Source organism: Cervus canadensis, chromosome 7 (assembly GCF_019320065.1).
Source record: "Cervus canadensis isolate Bull #8, Minnesota chromosome 7, ASM1932006v1, whole genome shotgun sequence".
In the NCBI taxonomy this organism is placed as follows: Eukaryota; Metazoa; Chordata; class Mammalia; order Artiodactyla; family Cervidae; genus Cervus; species Cervus canadensis.
The window spans coordinates 57,541,436-57,562,297 of NC_057392.1; the positions used below are offsets into that span (position 1 = coordinate 57,541,436).

Here is a 20,862-nt window from a genome sequence, read left to right on the forward strand (position 1 = left end):
ACTGAGTGACTTTCACTTTCACCTTCACCTATAAACACAACCATTATTAAAGTTAAAATAAGCTTACAATGTAAGTTTTAAAATGAATAAACATGCTTCATTATAGGGCTTCCCTGGTGGTTCAGTGATAAAGAATCCACCTGCCAGTGCAGGTGACAGAGGTTCAATCCCTGGTCCAGGAAGACCCCACGTGCCACAGAGCAACTCAGCCCGTGTGCCACAGCTCTGGAGCCTGTCTCTAGAGCCTGAGAGCTGCAACTGCTGAAGCCCTCCAACTCGCGCTCGGCAACAAGAGAAGCTACCACAGCGAAAAGTCTGCGCACCACAGCTAGAGAGTAGCCCTGGCTCGTCACAACTAGAGAAAAGCCCAAGCAGCAACGAAGACTCAGTATAGGCAAAAATGAATAAATAAATAAATTATAAAATTTTTTTAAAAAGATGCTTTATTACATAGTTGCAAACTATAGTCTTAATTAAAAAAACAGCAACTTGTGAGGTTTCAAATACACCTAAAATCAAAGGCTAATAAACACATTTCTTGACCAAAGGAAAGATTTCTCTACAACTTCCATAAATCTATGATAAATAATATATACTAAGTGTTACTATTCCAGAATAGAATCAACATTTTCTGACTTAAATCTGACTTGCCATATGAAGAAGAAAATTAATAACAAAATAAATCCACTTAAAATATCTTAAAAATAAGATACAGACACATATGCCCTTAAATATTTAATACTAATGAATATAAAAATAACTATATAAGCTTTTCAAGAAAGTAGGAAAACAGGTTTAAAAGATTAACAGTGGTTTCCACTGCTGTTTTAAAATTTTTTCTATGTTTTCCTAAATATCTAGTCTTAGCAAGAATCTTGTTTACTCAGAAGTTTTCAATCCAAATCTTAGCTTTTTTTAATGCTTACTGTTTATTTATTTATTTATTGCCCAAGCCACACACACGACTTCTGGGTTCCTAGTTCCCTGACGAGGGATCGAACCCATGCCCTCTGCAGAGGAAGGGTGGAGTTTTAATCACTGGACCGCCAGAGAAGTCCCTCTATATTCTACTTGTCCTTGAATATCTCGCTCACAATTTCTAATGATAACTCCTTATGGAAGGTTGTCTTTGTGATCCTAAATGCAAGAGCTTTAGTGCATTAGGGTGTAAGTCATCTGACCTTAGAATTTGGAAATCATCAAGATTTAATTAGATATGCCTTTGTCTCTTTATCTGTCTTAAGTTTCAGTTCTCTTATCTAGATTATTCTGCTTTTTCCAGCTTGATATGATTCTCACTAGTAGAAAAGGTAAAAACAAAATGGGGTCATCAACTTTTGTTTCCTCATGGCTTTAATATTCTCATAATATTAATATTTTCCCAATCAACCAATTCAGAACTTTTAATGTACTTTATCATATACAGTATCATTTCATGCAAAGATGGGCTCAATAAAGGATAGAAATGGTAGGGACCTAACAGAAGCAGAAGATATTAAGAAGAGGTGGCAAGAATACACAGAAGAACTGTACAAAAAAGATCTTCATGACCCAGATAATCACGATGGTGTGATCACTCACCTAGAGCCAGACATCCTGGAATGTGAAGTCAAGTGGGCCTTAGAAAGCATCACTACGAACAAAGCTAGTGGAGGTGATGGAATTCCAGTTGAGCTATTTCAAATCCTGAAAGATGATGCTGTGAAAGTGCTGCACTCAATATGCCAGCAAATTTGGGAAACTCAGCAGTGGCCACAGGACTGGAAAAGGTCCGTTTTCATTCCAGTCCCAAAGAAAGTCAATGCCAAAGAATGCTCAAACTACCGCACAGTTGCACTCATCTCACACGCTAGTAAAGTAATGCTCAAAATTCTCCAAGCCAGGCTTCAGCAATACGTGAACCGTGAACTTCCAGATGTTCAAACTGGATTTAGAAAAGGCAGAGGAGCCAGAGATCAAATTGCCAACATCCACTGGATCATTGAAAAAGCAAGAGAGTTCCAGAAAACCTCTACTCCTGCTTTATTGACTATGCCAAAGCCTTTGACTGTGTGGATCACAATAAACTGTGGAAAATTCTGAAAGACATGGGAATACCAGACCACCGAACCTGCCTCTTGAGAAACCTATGCAGGTCAGGAAGCAAGAGTTAGAACTGGACATGGAACAACAGAGTGGTTCCAAGTAGGAAAAGGAGTATGTCAAGGCTGTATATTGTCACCCTGCTTATTTAACTTATATGCACAGTACATCATGAGAAACGCTGGGCTGGAAGAAGCACAAGCTGGACTCAAGATTGCTGGGAGAAATGTCAATAACTCCAGATATGCAGATGACACCACCCTTATGGCAGAAAGTGAAGAGGAACTAAAAAGCCTCTTGATGAAAGTGAAAGAAGAGAGCGAAAAAGTTGGCTTAAAGCTCAACATTCAGAAAACTAAGATCATGGCATCTGGGTCCCATCACTTCATGGGAAACAGATGGAAACAGTGGAAACAGTGTCAGACTTTATTTTGGGGGGCTCCAAAATCACTACAGATGGTGATTGCAGCCATGAAATTAAAAGACGCTTACTCCTTGAAAGTTATGACCAACCTAGATAGCATATTAAAAACCAGAGACATTACTTTGTCAACAAAGGTTGACATAATATTTGGGGAAAAAAGTACATAACTCCCATTATTTTAACATTGCTATATTAAATTTGGAGATAATTTTATTGATTCAAGAAAATATCTCTAGGGAAAGACTGCTTATGTTTTAAAAGAACAACAATTACAACAGAGGAGAATCATGACAGAACTGTGTTCACAAGGGAGATTATAGAATTTTCTTCTCTAGTGATCTACATGCTTCTATGTCATATTGTGTACATATGAAGACATTCTCTCTTTTAGGGAATGCCTAATTCTACTCTTGTTTCACCCATCTTCCTGGAAATGTTACTGTCTTCAGGCAGCTTGCCTTTACTTTCTTCATGAAGGCCCCATCCCTAGGGCAAAATCTAAAAAAGTTTTTTATGGCTCCAGGCCTAGAGAACTTTGTACAATAGCAGCTTCCCACAAATGTAGAAAAATCATAAAAAATAATCCTTAAGTGATAAACAATATTGTAGTAAAATAGGCAGTGGCACCCCACTCCAGTACTCTTGCCTGGAAAATCCCATGGACGGAGGAGCCTGGTAGGCTGCAGTCCATGGGGTCGCTAAGAGTCAGACACGACTAAGCGACTTCACTTTCACTTTTCACTTTCAAGCATTGGAGAAGGAAATGGCAACCCACTCCAGTGTTCTTGCCTGGAGAATCCCAGGGACAGAGGAGCCTGGTGGGCTGCTGTCTCTGGGGTCGCACAGAGTCGGACACGACTGAAGCGACTTAGCAGCAGCAGCAGCAGTAAAATGTATGCTCTAGATTCAGTCTGCCTGGTTTGAATCCTGACTCTGGCCATGAGGAGGTTCCTTACCTTTGTGTGTCTCAGTTTCTGCAGTCAAAAACTTGGATAATAAAGAGTACCAACCTCACAGGGTGGTAATGAGGGCTAAATGAAATAATACTTGCTTTATGTTAAATTAATAAACATTATTCTAAAATAAGAGAATATATTCATTATTAATAATAATATTGTTGTTTTCAGTCACTAAGCTGTGTCTGACTCTTTGCAACCCCATGAACTGCAGCACACTAGGCTTCCCCATCCTTCACTATCTCCAGGAGTTTGCTCAAACTCATATCCATTGAATCAGTGATGCCATCCAACCATCTCATCCTCTGTTGTCCTCTTCTCCTTTTGCTTTCAATCTTTCCCAGCATCAGGGTCTTTTCAAATGAGTCTTTGCATCAGGTGGCCAAAGTATTGGAGCTTCATCTTTAGCATCAGTCCTTCCATCAAATATTCAGGGTTGAGTTCCTTTAGGATTTACTGGTTTGATCTCCTTGCTGTCCAAGTGACTCTCAAGAGTCTTCTCTAGCATCACAGCTTCAAAGCATCAATTCTCTGGCATTCAGCCTTCTTTATGGTCCAACTCTCACATCAGTACATTACTACTAGAAAAACCATAGCTTTGACTATATGGACCACACGGTTAAAGATCAAATGAGCACATATCTTTTACAACAATTTTGTCCTTGGTCATTCCAGGGATAATCATAGAAAATGAGAAACTTAAAGTTATCCCAAAGGATGGCTATTTTTTAATGAAATGAATCATTCATTTCCAAGAATATAAATAGAGCAGCTTAGCCCAGAAATAAGCAATGGCCCAGCCTGTATGATTTGACATCACTATTTATAGACTCTGGGTCCGAAGACCACTTTGACCCACTCTCAAAATTCTCCATGCTTTGTCTAGTTTGCAAAAAGAAAATCTTTTGGATGTAATTTTAACAATTACAAGTATTGAAAGATGAATAATCACCTAACTAGGAGAAAGTACAAGTAGCACAAGTTATTAATTTAATGCTGAGAATTGAAACATATTTAATAGGGATTTCTCTGGTGGTCCCTATGCTTACACTACATAACATGAAAATGAAATCATTCATTGCCAGCTTAGTATAATAGAGTTATTGAAGAGCTTCAGTAAGACTTCCAATGATGTATATGAAATTTCCAGTAAGGTTGTAGATCCTACAAATGGTTTCGGGGCAAGTCCTGCTTGTAACTGGCAGGCAAGAAGTTGTCAAAGGTCCTTTTGCCATTTTTGCATTGCTTTTTTAGGTCTTGCTTAGAGATGGTAGAATTATAGATGTTAGAATTGGAGGGAGCAGTCAGTGGGTAATGACTTCTATTTTTAAAGAGAAATAATTCATCCTAATTAGTTTGTAAACTTGGTGGGGGTAGAATCCAAGTATTATTTATCTCTGTACCTTTTCCCTCTTCATTTGCTCCCTATCTAGTCTTACACCTAGTATAGGACCTGATATAAGATGATACAGTTTACTTTTTGGAGGAGAGAACTTCACATGCACACATACACACACATGAACACACACACTGAATAACTTGATAAACAATGCATTAATAACAGCAGCTAATATTTACTGACTGTGGTGACCCAAGGACAAAAGAGCAGATAAAACCATGGACGGTCTTGGAATGCAGGAACAGAAAACCCAGACCCTTATCGTCCTTCCCTCTCCCATGTTGCAACTATTAACGGATTTCAGGTCCTCCTGAGCAGTATAACCTGTCTCTCCTCCTATCCCACATAGGGAGAAGGTATTTGCCTTACTCTTCCCCCACCCAGCATACGTGCCTCATCCAATCAGCAAATGACCTGCAAGACCCCTATCCCACTCCTTGTACCCTGGGTATAAAAGTGGACTAAGGACCCCTGTTGAGGGATTGGGGGCAGGAGGAGAAGGGGACGACAGAGGATGAGATGGCTGGATGGCATCACCGACTCGATGGACATGAGTTTGAGTAGACTCCGGGAGTTTGTGATGGACAGGGAGGCCTGGCATGCTGCGATTCACGGGGTCGCAAAGTCGGACACGACTGAGCGACTGAACTGAACTGAACTGAACTGAAGGACCCCTGTTCAACATTGGTTCTCCCTTGAGCTGGCCCACTGTTCTAACAGCATCTTCCACTCTAATAAACTTAATTTCCCTCTCATTCTGTCTCATGTCTGGAAATTCTTTTCCAACTCACGCCCAGACCACAACACTGAGATTACTGTCAAACACTGCTCAAAACACTTTTCCTATATTAACTTCTCTAATCCTCGCATCAACCCTTGTGAAAGGTATTATTATCACTCCTATAGCTGACAAAGCAATTGGGACACAGAGGGCTTAAAGAACTCACCAACAGCTACTAAGTGGTAAAGACAGTAGTTGAACCCAGTTCTATTCCAATTCCAGAGCCTGAGCCTAAGTCTGAGCTGAGTCCAAACCCATGCTTGTTTAGTCACGACACTCTACTGTCAGTATTATAATGGGCTTCTATTTAATTAAGAAAGGCCTAAAAAAATATGGATTACACTCACATCTTACCTCGAGGTTAAGTTCTACATTTATCATAAAAGCTAAAAATTTTTAGCAACAAGTAAAGACAAGGGGAAAATTCTAAAATATGTCCACTCTCTATAGAATTTCCTCCATTCTGTTTTAATATTAAACTTCTATACTTGCACCATCCAAACAGTAGCTTCTAGGCATATGAGGCTATTTAATGTACAATTAATTAAAATTAAATGAAATAAAAAAGTCCACTCCTCAGGTACATTAATCCATTTCAAGTGATTGGTAGCCACATGTGACTAATTATACAACCATATTGGATAATACAAAATAGAACATTTCCATCACCACAGAATGTTCAGTTGGACAGTAGTTCTCCATATGATTCATTCATATTAACAGATTTGTTTGTTGTGAGAATTAATAAAGATTACAGTTTCCTTTTGTACATGGGAATTTGCTAAATGCAGAGAATTCCATTATCTCCTTTAAAATAACATGTGTGCTACCAAATTTTAGTAATGCCTGTGAATGAAATGATTTAAGTACAGCTCATTCTAATCATGTTTCATCAGGATCAAATTAAAGAGATTATTTAAAAACAATTTTTCAAAGGACCATAGTTATTTGTTTAAAATCTTCAGAAGAGCCAAATGATTCATTTTCAAATACTTAAATAGTTTCAACAGTCATTTGTGAAGAATTTTAAAATTGAAATTGCTATTATTGCTATTATTCTCATAATTACCATTCCTTAAAGTTCCTAATTATAGGACTACTGTAGGTGAAGGCAGAAAACTAGGGGAGGGCGAATGGAGGGAAGGCTGAACAGGATCAGAAGTTTCTACTGAATCAACAACAACTCTCATCACTTCTCAGAGAAGATTGTACAGATAATCAGGATAAAGATTCCAGAGGGAGCAAGGAACTTGAGACTCTGGATCCAATGTCCAATTTTAATAGTGAAGTAATTAAAACTGTACTAGTGAAAGATCCTATTCTTTTAGACATTTGAAAGTGAAAGTCACTCAGTTGTGTCCGACTCTTTGTGACCCCATGGACTACACAGTCCATGAAATTCCCCAGGTCAGAATACTGGAGTGGGTAGCCTTTCCCTTCTCTAGGGGATCTTCCCAACCCAGGGATCGAACCCAGGTCTCCTGCATTGCAGGTGGATTCTTTACCAGCTGAGCCACAAGGGAACCCCAAGAATACTGGAGTGGGTAGCCTGTCCCTTCTCCAGGGGATCTTCCTGACCGGGGAATTGAACCAGGGTCTTCTGCATTACAGGCGGATTATTTACCAACTGAGCTATGAAATTTAATTTCTCCTTATTGTTGTTTTTGCTCACAGAAACAGTCCTGAGCTTTATTTTATTTTATTAAGCCTAACAGGGATTTATTAGAATTCTCTGAAGAATTTTAGGTGAAATTTTAAAGTACTGAAATTTTGAGAGCTCTTACAACATTGCAAAGAAGATAACCACTAGATTAGAAATGGAATTAAATTCAGATTTCACATTAACAAAGAAGAACATTATTTTCACAGGAAGTTTTATATAAAATACCTAATAAGAAAGAGAATTTTAAGGGTTTTTTGGTAGTTGAAGATAGTGATAAAATATATAGATAGACATATTGAATTATATACAAATCATGAAGCCACTTAAAGTTTCCTGTGTGATCGATATATTACAGAGATGTCAGAGGAAACATGAAAATGACATTGCATCAATTTACATTTTAATTAAACTCAGAGTGATAAGAAAGCAATTTGTATGAAAAGCTAAATCTTCTTAGAAAAAGTTGTACCACAGAATCATCAGCTTTTAGATATACTAAATAATTTTTCGTATGTATATCTCACTGTTGTTGCAGCCCACCATATTCTTAATAGTCCTATCAAGAATTTAATTTTTCTAATGATTTTCAAAATTAAAATTATTTGTGCTATTGCATTTACCAAGAGTGATTGCCATTGATTTCAGTTATATCAATTGAAAATAAAATTTCTAAAAGCAAATTTCTGATGACCTAGTAAATGAACTGGTAAAAAAGTGTCAAGTTTTAATTCTTTAAAGTAATGATTCAATCAAGATGATACTGTAGAAAATATGTAATAGGACATTTTGAGCTTTACCAGGAATATAAATTTGAAATTGGCAAAGATCAATCATTTTTCACCTGTCTCATGTCACTGTTTTGGAATGTGAATTTAATGTCGTGCTAGAGAGTAATCCAAACCCATCATTTAATTATTCATTGTGTAGTTTCCATTTCTACCCCCAATATATAGCTAAAATTTGCAAACTACTAAAGGATCCTTGGTAAGTCCCATCTGTCAAAGATGGGGATGACAAGAAAGGATATCAATAAATATTAAATATTTATTCTAAGTGTTAAAATAATAAATATACAAGACAGTTCTAATGGAAAGAAAAATAAATGCAGAATGATAAACTACTTGTGGTAGTAAACAGTCAGTATGTAGTATCTCAATACAAAGATTAATATTACAGGATGGAATTTAAAGATATATTTAGTTGCTTCCCTTCAAAAATGATAATTTAATAACTCATTACAAGTGTGCATTTTCAATCATGTGTTCCTAAAAGTTGTATATGAGTCCATTTATATGAAATCCATTTATAGAAAAGACATAACCATAAATAAAACAGAAAAATGGTTAACAGGGAAGGGATGGGGGAGAGGGGACATAGTTGAGCTTTTCTTCCCCTTAATTCCAATACTGAGATCTGCAAAAAGCATTCCTAAAGGCAAAGCTCCAAGCTGTCCTGAATAATGGCAGAATCACCAGAACACATCAATAAGCTTCCAACAGGCTCCTTGGCAACTATCAGTATTCTAAGGACACTGATACTTTTCCTGACACTTTTGCTAGAAGGCCTCGGACAAAGACAAAGTCCAGCTAGTTGTGTAAGATGTGGCAAGCTTTGTTAAAATGCAATCACACGGCTTTAGAGTTACAACTTTCCATTTATGCATATATTAGGATTAATTTTATATTTAGAATCCTTTAACAACCATTAAGACAGAGGTACCTCTGGGTGTTCCCAAATGAAAGTTAATAAGCATCAGTCCATAGAATTAAATAAGTCAAAGAGTTTAACACAGTCGAAGTTACATGTCTTTAGAATCTGAAAGTTTCCAAAGCCCCAGAATCAGTGCTGATTGAAGGCAGAGATAAAGATCTAGGGTCAGGTGGCAGAAAATGGTTGAGGAAGGAGAAGTTAGTTATATCCTAAGGGTTCACAAACACATAATCAACTCATGTATCCTTTCCTTGCCTCACTTACTGAGGCAAATCAAAGTGCCCTTCCCATTAAATCTTTAGGGTTTCTATAGTCCTTTTTTGATTTTCTTTCCTTTCTAGGCATATGATCAATATTAATTTTTAAACATTATTTTATTGAATAAAAATTTTGTGGGAATACACCCCACATCCCCTCAGGGAAGATCCCATCGCACTCTATAGTTTGACTTTCATTTGAAGAATTTTTCCATAGAGTCCAAAAAAAACAAGCAGTTTCTTTAGCAAGAATGAATTTTGCAATGGGGCATCAATTCAACCTCACTAGACTGAAATAAATTGAGCACCAAAATTTAAAATATGAAAATAAATACCTATGAGGAATCAGTTCTTTGGCCTAGTGAACAAAGCAGCCTTCTTCTCATAATCACTGAAATGACAGGAGGGTGAGGATGGTCCACCAATTATATCAGTACCTTGGAAATTAACCCATTTACAATGCCTTGGACAATCCAGGTTTTCAGATAAATGATGCATTCTGTTAGCCTACACGTTTCATCCCATGGTACAAAACTAAAGGCATGATTGGCTGTGGTCACAGGGGAACTCAAAGAAGACTCTGATTATTTTTTAACCCCAGTAGATTCAGATTCTGATTCTGATTTTTTCTCTTTTCCTGTCTCTCCTTACTTAGAACCTAGGCAGAATCAAGAGAAAAGACTCAAATTTCACTTGCTAGGATTTGGTCTGAGAGTCAAAGGGTAGAATAAAAATGTATTTGGGGAGAGGGAGGATAAATTAGGAGTACAGGATTAACAGATACATACCAATATATATAAAATAGATAAATAATAAGGATTTACTATATAGCACAGGGAACTATACTCAATACCTTATAATAATCTATAATGGAAAAGTTTCTGGAAAAAAATATAAAACTGAATCACTTTGATGTACACCTGAAACTAACACAATGTTGTAAACCAACTGCAATACAACACAATACAAAATAAATTACAAAAGAATATATCCTGGAAAATCACCCCACATCAGCTCAAACAAATTGTCTTTATTCTTTTGTACAGGTTTCAATTAAAATAAATATGATCACTGCTTTATTTGGGCTTTAAAAAATGTATTTAGCATACTCCTAAATAGGCCTGCCATTTTACTGGTTTTATTTAAAGTCTTCTCTCGACATGGCAGTATAATTTAATTAAGGGAAGGCGCTACAAAAAGAAAAGTTGAAAACTAAATTGCAGGCTAGGGATGGCTAAATTGAGAGTCAAGTGATACGCCAGGCTTCCTGTTTTTCTGACTTCAAAAATGTTTTAGGTAATTTTTCCTGACTACTGTGGGGCCCTCTAGTCTCTTTTAACTCTTTCCACTATTGGACTCTGACTACTTTTCCACCTAGGGTAGCTACATCATACAGTTGTAAGGGGCTAAATTCCCAATGACAGCCCTGTTTTTATTATTTCTTTCTTCTCACAAATGATTCTTAAAGTATAAACTATTTCTAACAAGATCAATGGATTATTTCACTTCAGGGAATTACAACCAAGTGCTTTAAACATATGAGATAATATTGTATAGGAACTAGAGTTATCCTTCCAATTAACTCACTGCTATGGTCTAAATATGTCCCCCCTAAAATTCATATGCTGAAATCCTAACCCCCAAATGTGATGCTATTAGTAAGTGGAGCCTCTGGGAGGTGCTCAGGTCATGAAGCTGGAGTCCTCATGAATGAGATCAGTGCCCTTAAAATAGAGGCTCCAGAGAGCTCCCTAGCCCCTTCCACCATGTGAGAATAAAATGAGAAGCCTGCCACCCAGAAGAGGGCCCTCATCCAACCATGCTGGCACCTGATCTCAGATTCCCAGACTCCTGAGTTGTGAGAAATAAATTTCTGTTGTTAAGAGGCACCCAGTCTGTAGTATTTTGTTACAGCAGCTGGGAACGATTAAGACACTCAACTCAGGAAACATACACTGAGCATGTGCCAGACACTGGGTTACCATGCCATGGATGATGGAATAGAGACAATTTAGAAAGTCCTGCCTTCAAGGAATATACAACCTCGTGTGTCAGATAGGCAAGTAAACAAGTAACTAGAGAGCGAGGGAGAATTCAGAAAGGGTTTAAGAGCAGTATGAGCCATGACACAACAGCGGGTGCAATACCTAACTCTGAGAATATCAGAGGAAAGCGTCACAGAGGAAGAGACACTCGTCCAGCAAAGTGCAATCCTGAAAGAAGAGCAAGAGTCATACCAGTGGGAAAAGGGTGGGGGGTGGGGGAGGCAGAAGTGCTACTTGGAAGATGGCATACAGTCTTATCAAAGAGAATTTCATAAAGAAAATAATGGAAGGTAAGAATATAAATGACATTTTCCAGGAATAGTAAGCAGTTTGGAGTAATTGGAGCAAAAGGTACATGGAGGGCAGTAATCAGCACAGCTATAACAATGTTGTTCAGTCGCTAAGTTGTGTCTGATCCTTCACGACCCCATGGACTATAACATGCCAGGCTCCTCTGTCCTCCACTATCTCCTGGAGTTGGCTCAAATTCATGTTCACTGAGTTGGGGATGCTATCTAATCCTCTCATCCTCTGCCATCTCCTTCTCCTTTTGCCTTTAATCTTTCCCAGCATCAGGGTCTTTTCCAATGAGTCAGCTCTTCACATCAGGTGGACAAAGTATTGGAGCTTTAGCAACAGTCCTTCCAATGAAAACTCAGGGCTGATTTCCTTTAGGATTGACAGGTTTGATCTTCTTGTAGTCCAAGGGACTCTCAAGAGTCTTCTCCAGCAACACAGTTTGAAAGCATCAATTCTTTGGCACTCAGCCTTCTTTATGGTCCAACTCTCACACGGGTACACGACTACTGGAAAAACCATAGCTTTGATTATAAGGAACTTTGTCAGCAAAGTCATGTCTTTGCTTTTATTTTAATATAGCTGTAACTATAGGGTGGTGTCAAACCATGAAAGGTTTTGAATGCTGGACTAACAAGTCTCTTTTCTCTCATCAGAATAATTTGGCTTCTTAAAAAATTACTCATTGCCAATGATAAGAAAACTTCCTATGCAAAAACCATGAGAATTAAAATGAGAAAAATATATAGCTTTTGAAATAATGCTATTACATTAAATAATGTGTATGTATCTTATTAGCAAAAGAACATTCTTTGGGGGCATAAAATTGAGGCAGAGTTTTCCTTAAGTCATTCACTGGCACAAACACATTTTTCAGAGCCACTTCTAGAAATCTGACAGTAGATAGGAAGAAATAAACATGCTGGCCTTTTAGCAAAAAGGAGCATACCACAGGAAACCTACGTACTAAAATGTACTGAGAACATCATCTAAGGGCTTATGATAATTTCATACATTGCTACTTATAATAAAACCAGTTACAAAATTTTCAGAGCTAGTGCAGAATGAAAATGTAAGACCTTCTGTTCAAGAACTAGTAAGAATTTACTAGTTTCAAGATAGAGACAGTAGAGCATAAAACCAAAAGCAGGGACCCAGGCAAGTGCCCCATGAAGCTGGCCTGACTGCCAATTCTAACGTTTAATGATAATCCAATATGATAATCCAATTAGTTTCCACAGCCTGATATGTGTATAACAGCTCTCATATTCAAGTGTGAATTTTCAGCACCAATTTACCCCCCAGAATTTATCCCATCCCCACCAATCTGCTTTCCTCTCCGCCTTCCTCTCTGCCTTCCCCTCTGCCTTCCGTAGCAATGGTGACTACAAGAGAGCTCCTCTCATAGATGTGCTAACTTCTTCACCTGTTTGGTTTTTTTTTTTCCATTTATTTTTATTAGTTGGAGGCTAATTACTTTACAATATTGTAGTGGTTTTTGCCATACATTGACATGAATCAGCCATAGATTTACACGTATTCCCCATCCCGATCCCCCCTCCCACCTCCCTCTCCACCCGATCCCTCTGGGTCTTCCCAGTGCACCAGCCCTGAGCACTCGTCTCATGCATCCAACCTGGGCTGGTGATCTGTTTCACCCTTGATAATATATATGTTTTGATGCTATTCTCTCGAAACATCCCACCCTCGCCTTCTCCCACAGAGTCCAAAAGTCTGTTCTGTACATCTGTGTCTCTTTTTCTGTTTTGCATATAGGGTTATCATTACCATCTTTCTAAATTCTTCACCTGGTTTTATAATGCTGTTCTGCTCACTGAAAACTCAGGCTTTCTCTTCATAATCTTTTATGCTGAAAATTTACCTTCTTCATAAAGTCTTCTACCATAAAGGAGGTAAGGTGGTAACATCTCAAGCACATCTACATCTAGCACTGAATTGATGTATTGTTTAGGCTACTATTTACACAGAGTATTAAAGTGTAGCTGCCACTGCTGCTGCTAATACTAACGATGTGGCTGACTGCCTGCGTATGGTGCTGGGCACTTTAAGTCCTGAAAATTAATCAGTAGACGATCCTGTTGCTATCTGATTTCCTTGTTTTTTTTTTTTTATTTTATTCCTATTCCTCAGCGTATTAACACCTCCCCCAAAGAAAAAACAAAGGGAGGAAGGGGCAAAAATCACCTAGGTCAGACAATTTTGCTACTTGTCAATAGGGCTGGAAAGAAAACATTGTTAATGACTTTAAAAAAAAAAAGATCTAAAACAATCACTTAATTAAAGCTCCCATATTATCTGTGCATTTTGCTTATTTTCCCTGACATTCAATGGATAAATTAACCATTAGGTTTATCTATAATCAATAAATCAGTTATCTTAGGCAGTAAAATCAGAGACGACAGCATTTTTTTTTTAATTCCATTCGTACAATACACATAGACTTAGCTGTCAATAGGAAAAACTGAAACAGATCATTTACTGAATTCTACTCAACAGGTTGACACCTATATTATGCTGAGCCTTGTGCTTTGTGCATGTTTTTATAGAGCTTCAGACAAGACCCTCCTGTGGCTCTGAACCTGAATTTGGTTCAGTACTGTCTGAGTGGGGTTAATTTGTTTCACCAATTTTAGAACTGCAGCAGACCCGAAGTCAGAATACTCTCAGCTGATTTGAAATAAACTCTTTGGATTAGATTATTCCCATTTGCTTTAGCTAAATTGGAATTATTTCAGCCTACTAACAATTTCCAAAGCTCTGTATATGGAGCTGAAGTTTGGGACATGGTTTATCTTTTTCTCCCTTTTTGCCTTTTTATCTTTGATTTGAGGAGACCGTACACCTCCATCCAGTACATATGAGAAGGAAGAAGGTCTTTCTTTTTACATGCAGAACATCTATTTAGTACCTCAGGACATTCTGCCTCCTGGGCCACAGTTTAACAGCATTAGCAAAAGCAGTTCAGCCAGAGGGGAATTGAACAGCAGCTGAGTCAGTCTAATAACTTACACTGGGGAAAGCCCTTGGAATTCAGAGGCACATTGCCCAGCTGGAGAGACAAATCTAATCTCTGCTAATGATGTTCCTCCCTCTCTTTCCTATCAGGGCTGGGCTTTTTGCACATGCGCATATAATTACATATGCACACTCAAGAGTCTGGTGAAGCCAAACAACACAGCACCCAGGATTAAATTACACAGTAAGACTTCCAGGCATCATCTGGCCTCTACAACCTGTCTAATAAATGCTGTCATGGTTCACACGCTGTGGAGCTGTTAAAGAGTGTAAGAGTTCAAAAACATATGCAGCTACCTCTCACAATTCAAAAGTGATAATATTATGGTGATATTATGAAAAGTGATAATATATTACAATATCATTTGAGATAATATAGTAAGCTTGACTTCTTAAATAGACTTAAACAAATACATATTAGGAAACAGACACATGGACTTTGTTCTAAAAAGGACTATTTGACAAAATTGGCTATTGTCAAAATATTTTGTCAATATTTTGTTAAAATAGGCTATTGACAAAAATGCATGCAGTACAATGGGTAAACAGGTGAAGGAAAAACAGTAATAAAATGAAAAAAAGAAAACCCCACCAAGGTGAAAAATAGTAGGCAAAAGTAATTTGTATAGTAACAACTGTAAAGATGGTTCACAAATTTGGACCAGAGCTTTCTGTGGATCCAAGTAAGGAGAAAGACACAATTATTTATAAAAGAAAAACACACAAATTGTTTAGGATAAGCAGTTATTACACTACTAAGACCTGTGGACGTTTTTCTTCCACAGATTTGTACAAAATAGTAAAACAGCCTCAACAACATCTTCAAAGTAACTACAGCAGCATTCCTTAGACAATTTTTAGAGCACCTCTCCATTCAAGGTAAGATTCCTATGAATTCCAGAAAAGCAATACTTACAGTAAGAGATTCCAAGGAAACAGCTGAAATTTTGATTTAATGGAGAAGGGGATGGACTACAACTCCTTCAGGAAATCCTCCCCTGATTACTACTAATCAGAAACTTTCCAAAACAGTGAACAGCTAAGAATTACAGGTTCTATTTTTTTGGCAAGAACCTGGAATGAGAATATTCTGAGTTTTCACGTGAGGCGTAAACCCATAAGCTTTAAGAATCAACCAAGAAAGAGAAAATTCAGGAATCTGGTCAGAATTGTGCCTCAAAACCTCATTTCCACATGGAGGTGGGCCAAGGAAAATAAACCTGACCATGTGGTGATTTATTTTTTATTATAATGCACAATGTTCTTCCCATTCTGATGAAATTGTACTTTTTGCAATATTTTTAATAACTTTTTTATATAGAACCCTTTGCAAATAGCATAAATTATTTTAAAAAAAAGAGGAAGCAATTTAATAGTTAATACCTCTTCTGCTTTACTGAAGTAAGTGGGGAGCAGTGGGATTGTGAATCACCATCTGGGGCTATAAATTATAAGCCTGCTGCATGGTAATGGACAGAGGGCTGATCTGTGAAGCTCCCCTAGGAGAAGCTCTCTATCAGCATGGCCATCCAGACAAGGGGCGGAGGGACAGGGCGGCTTCCAGCCCAGACAAGGGCTACAGCGGAAGGGTACAGCATGGCCAGATTTTCAAAGGCAACCCTTAGACACCCCTACCCCCAAACCAAATTTCCGAAATAAGAAAATTATAGAGAAATTTCTCACACTTTAAACACGGGCAATTAGAGGGGGAATTTAGGATTCAAGAAGTTCAGGGGGAAAATGTCCTCAAGGGAGAGAGAACAAACGAGAGGTTCAGAGCTGCTTCATCTATTTTTAAGGAACTTACAAATATGTCTCCAAAAGAAAAAGATGACACTATTTACCACAGAATGAAAACTGAGATACTAACCCAGCAAGAAGCAGCTACAGGACTGTGCAAGCATGTGCCTGTATAGACTCGCTCGGCCCCCAAGCCTGGCGCCCTGGTGGCGGAGGAGTCTCTTCTGCCTCATACTGCAAACTAAGGGCTTAGCTGCTTTGGACGATTTCCTCCCAATCATTTCAAAGATGATATAAGCAAGTGAAAAGAAGACGGAAGACAGGAATGATCCTAATAAGAAGGAAAACAGTGCAGAAAGTCAAGTTTATAAAAATAATCAGAAAATTACAAGTCGAAAGAAAAATGTACAGTTAGGATACTTTCTGAGGCCTTACATTAAGCCTTAAAGGGCTCCTGAGCTCATTCTTAGTGAATTCAAGTTACAAGTGCTAAAGCCACTGGGTTTTTTAGTAAGGTGCTTGAACACCTAAAGCTTAGACCTGTCACATCTTCTAAGATATTCAAGGACTTTTATAGATATTCTCACATCAGTTCTCACCACAGGGATCTGAGAAAGGCACTCATTAGATTTGCCACTGAAATCACAAAAGTAAACCCCAAAACTCCCATATCTGTGAGGAAGGGGTCACTTAGATGTTTTCTACTCAGCTCCTTCACAGAGTCAACAAATGCTCTGTTAATCACTCCGGGTGCTGGGTCTGTGTTAAGCAGTAAGGACAACACAAAGATGAACTGGGGGCCTCCCTGGTGGTTCAGTGGTAAAGAATCTGCCTGCCATGGTAGGAGACAAGGGTTCTATCCCTGGTCTGGGCAGATCCCCCCTGCGACTGAGGCCAAGCGCCACAACTGCTAAGCCCACATGCCTAGAGCCCCATGCTCCACAACAAGGGAAGCCACTGCAATGAGAAGCCCACACCTGGCAACCAGAGAGTAGGTCCTCCCTGCCCCCCAACCCTTCAACTAGAGAAAAAGCCTGAGCAGCAACAAAGACCCAGCACAGCCAAAAATAAAATTAAAAAAATAAATAAAAGAAAAAAAAATTTTTTTATAAAATGATGAACTACACACTAGATTCCTGTTCTGGAGGAACTTAACAGTTTAACAGAGGAGAAACACAGGAATAAATGATTAATATGTAATATGAGAAGCTCTCTGAAGGAGATGGATACAAATTTTTGAAATACAAAGAAGGGAAAACTGCTGTCCAGGAAGAATAAAGAAGAGGTGTGTGAGTCAGAGGAACAGGTATGGATTCAGGTATGGAGGCATGAAAGGAATCAGGCTATTATTTGGGGAGAGGGGGAAATGTCAGCCAGGTTGGTGGGAAGTGATAAAAGATGTAGAAGATAGGGCTGGGAAAAATAGATTAGAGAATTTGTTTTCCCTCTATGGGCAAAGAAGTAGGAGAAGTGAAGGGAAGTGACATGAGTAGATTTGAAAGATGATTCTGTTTAAGGGTGGAAGATGGAAGGAAGATGGAGGATGGGATAAAGCTGCTGTAGAGAGGATGGAAAGCATCTGAGAGATATTTAGAAGACAGAATTGATAGGATATAGTGACTGCTGGATGTGATGGGGAAAGGGTTTTCCAGTGGGGTAGACCTGACTCTGTCACTGAAAAGTAGAAAAGTGCCAGTCAGGGACCTGCAGTGAGGAGGGAACAAGCTAGGGTTTATATTTTACAGACTTTACTGGGCAAGACAGTTGGAAAAGAAATAAGGAAGTGGCTAAACTGAAACTGGGACAAAGGGCTACAAATACTGTCAGAGAGACAAATATGATAGAAAAGTTTCATATAATCATTATAGTCAGCTCAGGAGAGTTATAAAGTTCATGGACTCAACTTTATCCTTAGCCCTTTGATGAGCATTAGCTCTTTCTCCAGAGTTATTTTATCATTGTCGTTTGTCTCTTTCATGTGCCTCTCGAATTTACCACCTAGCTCCTTACCTTCCCCCACACCACACACCCATACACACATGAATAATCTCTTGTCCTTCCCTCAACCTAAGCATGTTCCTTTCTTCAAAACCCTCTGTCTTCCATGAGCCACTTTTGATACCTCCTCAAAAAATCAGTGGTGGCTAAAGGATGTAACAGTGAACACAGATAACAAGCACTTATTTCATTTACGGCTAAATCCATTTCCTCATTAGCTATTTATACCTTTATTGTTTCATTCACTTATTTAAACTCTAAGTCATCTGAATAGAACACGACTTCTGAATTTTAATCATCATCAAAAATGAGGGCTGCCTAATGTGGGCAACACTGTTTCAAGGCTTTTTAGAGAAGCTACTATTTTCATGAATATCACAGTATATTTTGCATTGACCCGGAAAACTTAAGCGCCCAGAAAAAATGATTCTGATTCCGCGTAATCTGGAAGAAACAGAAACGATGACTGCACAATATAAGGAAGTTACTACTGCAATTCTACAAAACTTCCCTGAGTGCCCGGTGCATGCCGGGCGCTGTACTGTGCTTCTCAGGAGCCACATGTGGATATGAAGGTTTAAAGAGGGCATCCTCTTTATCTTTTGGCTTGCCTTACATATTTCATGGTAAGATGTTCTCTTCTCTTCAGAACTCAAGTCTGATAGGGGAGATAGCCATAAACACAGATGAAAGCAGGCCATGATATACGCCTATAATAGAGGCATAAAGTACTGCAATATAATAAATTAATCTGCTTTCGAGGAACAAGAGTCTGGTCATCTATCTTTATAAGGATATGAGACCAAAAGTTTGAAAACTGGAAAGATGTCTTCTCACTGATGTATCTGAAAAGCCTTACAGAAAAATTTTTGAATCCACACCTGGAAGAAGATTAAGGCTAGCCCATGGGATCACAGCCCCAAGGGTGCTGCCAGGCCTCTTTCTAAGGCTGCCGGTTATTTTTTGGAATAGATGGCATTGCTGGTCAAGGCTTTCCATCACACCATTTCCAATGCTCCTTGTCTTCCAGTCTGTCCACCTTGTACTTCAAAACCCTCTCGGAATCTATCAGCTTCTCCTATCATAGCCTATTGGTGTTCAGTCCTCCTCTTCACTACCACCCCCTTCTGCCACATAAGGCATACATTTTCACAGAACAAAAGGCTGTAGATCCCCTTTAAGTGCAGTCCTTCCAGAAGGCAGAGAGAGGCCAGGCAACCTTTCAAAGTCCCCTGGCATATGGGCAGGCTCTACTCCCATCTCATCCACATTGCCACTGACAGGCCTGGGACCAAAGCCTGACAGGAATATAAAAAAGCCCCTGGCTCTGGTCCACTCCACAGCCCTCATGTCAGGCAGAAAAATGTGTTTTTGTGTCTTTTTGGTCATGTGACTTCTTAGATATAAGAACCAGACTGATGACTTTCATTTTCCCTCCTCTAAAAAGGAAAGCAAAAAAAAAAAAAGTCCTATTTAAAGCAGGGAATTTCTCATGAAGCTTTAAGAAAAGATTTAGATTTTCTCCACCAAAATCAAAATAAGTTTATCTATAGTAGAATATAAACATTTGCTATGCTAAAATATGCTGTGTCTAAAGCATTTATACACTGCATAATAGAATTTAATACTATTCAGCACTTATGACTTCAGTAATTTTGCAGTTTAATGATTCGGAAAGAAGTTACCAGGAGTCCGGAGTCCCAGCTGTGTCTTAAATTAGTTGTCTGGCCATGGGGAAGTCACCTAGCCTCTCTAGGCCTCAATTTCCTTATCTGCAAACTGAAGAAATTGGACTAGAATGGTCTCTAAGGTCCCTTTGAGCAACTGAAAAAGTATTCTGTGAATATAAGGACTTAGAACAATCCAACAATGGAAAAGCCTTATCTCAAAACTGATTCGCTCTTCCCATCACTGGAAATGCTGAATGTATCAGAGAAATTATGATATTCCTGCTTTGGTACAGGATTGAACCAAATGAACTCTCTTATGTCTTTCAATTAGAAGAGTCTGTCATTTTACAAATTAGTTCTAGAGGCCATAAGACAACCAGAGAATGAAATTAATTCAACAGCAAAGGAGGGGGAGGGGAACACCATCTTCTGGGTACAGTAAATGTTTGCTGTTATATTAACAGAGCAATGACAGGTATAGCAAGTCACTGTGCAACTAATAGGTACTGTTTGTCTTGGGCCAGGTTGCTAGGTGGTGTAAATAACTGCAAACACAACATCTAGCAATGAAAAGGTCTAAATGCCTTCAGTCACTCCAAAGTGAGCACACAGGGTTTTGTCAAGTAAAATCTTCTCACTGCCAGTCAGAAAAACTAAGGGAGGAAGGGAGGAGGATCCGAAAGGGCTCTCCTTTGTTTGGAGGCAGACAGACACTTCCTACACTGGTGTGCTCCACTGGTCCACCTTCTGTTGTTGTTGTTGTTGTTTTAAACGTTTAAAAAAAGTTAATTGATTGATTAATTT

At 38.5% G+C, this 20,862-nt stretch overlaps 1 protein-coding gene across 4 annotated transcripts in view; it reads right to left on the minus strand.

The window, feature by feature from the left end:
- Positions 1-20,862, minus strand: part of MAP3K13 (mitogen-activated protein kinase kinase kinase 13) — a 161,065-nt gene that overhangs the window by 56,287 nt on the left and 83,916 nt on the right. The gene's annotated exons all lie outside the window — the stretch shown is intronic.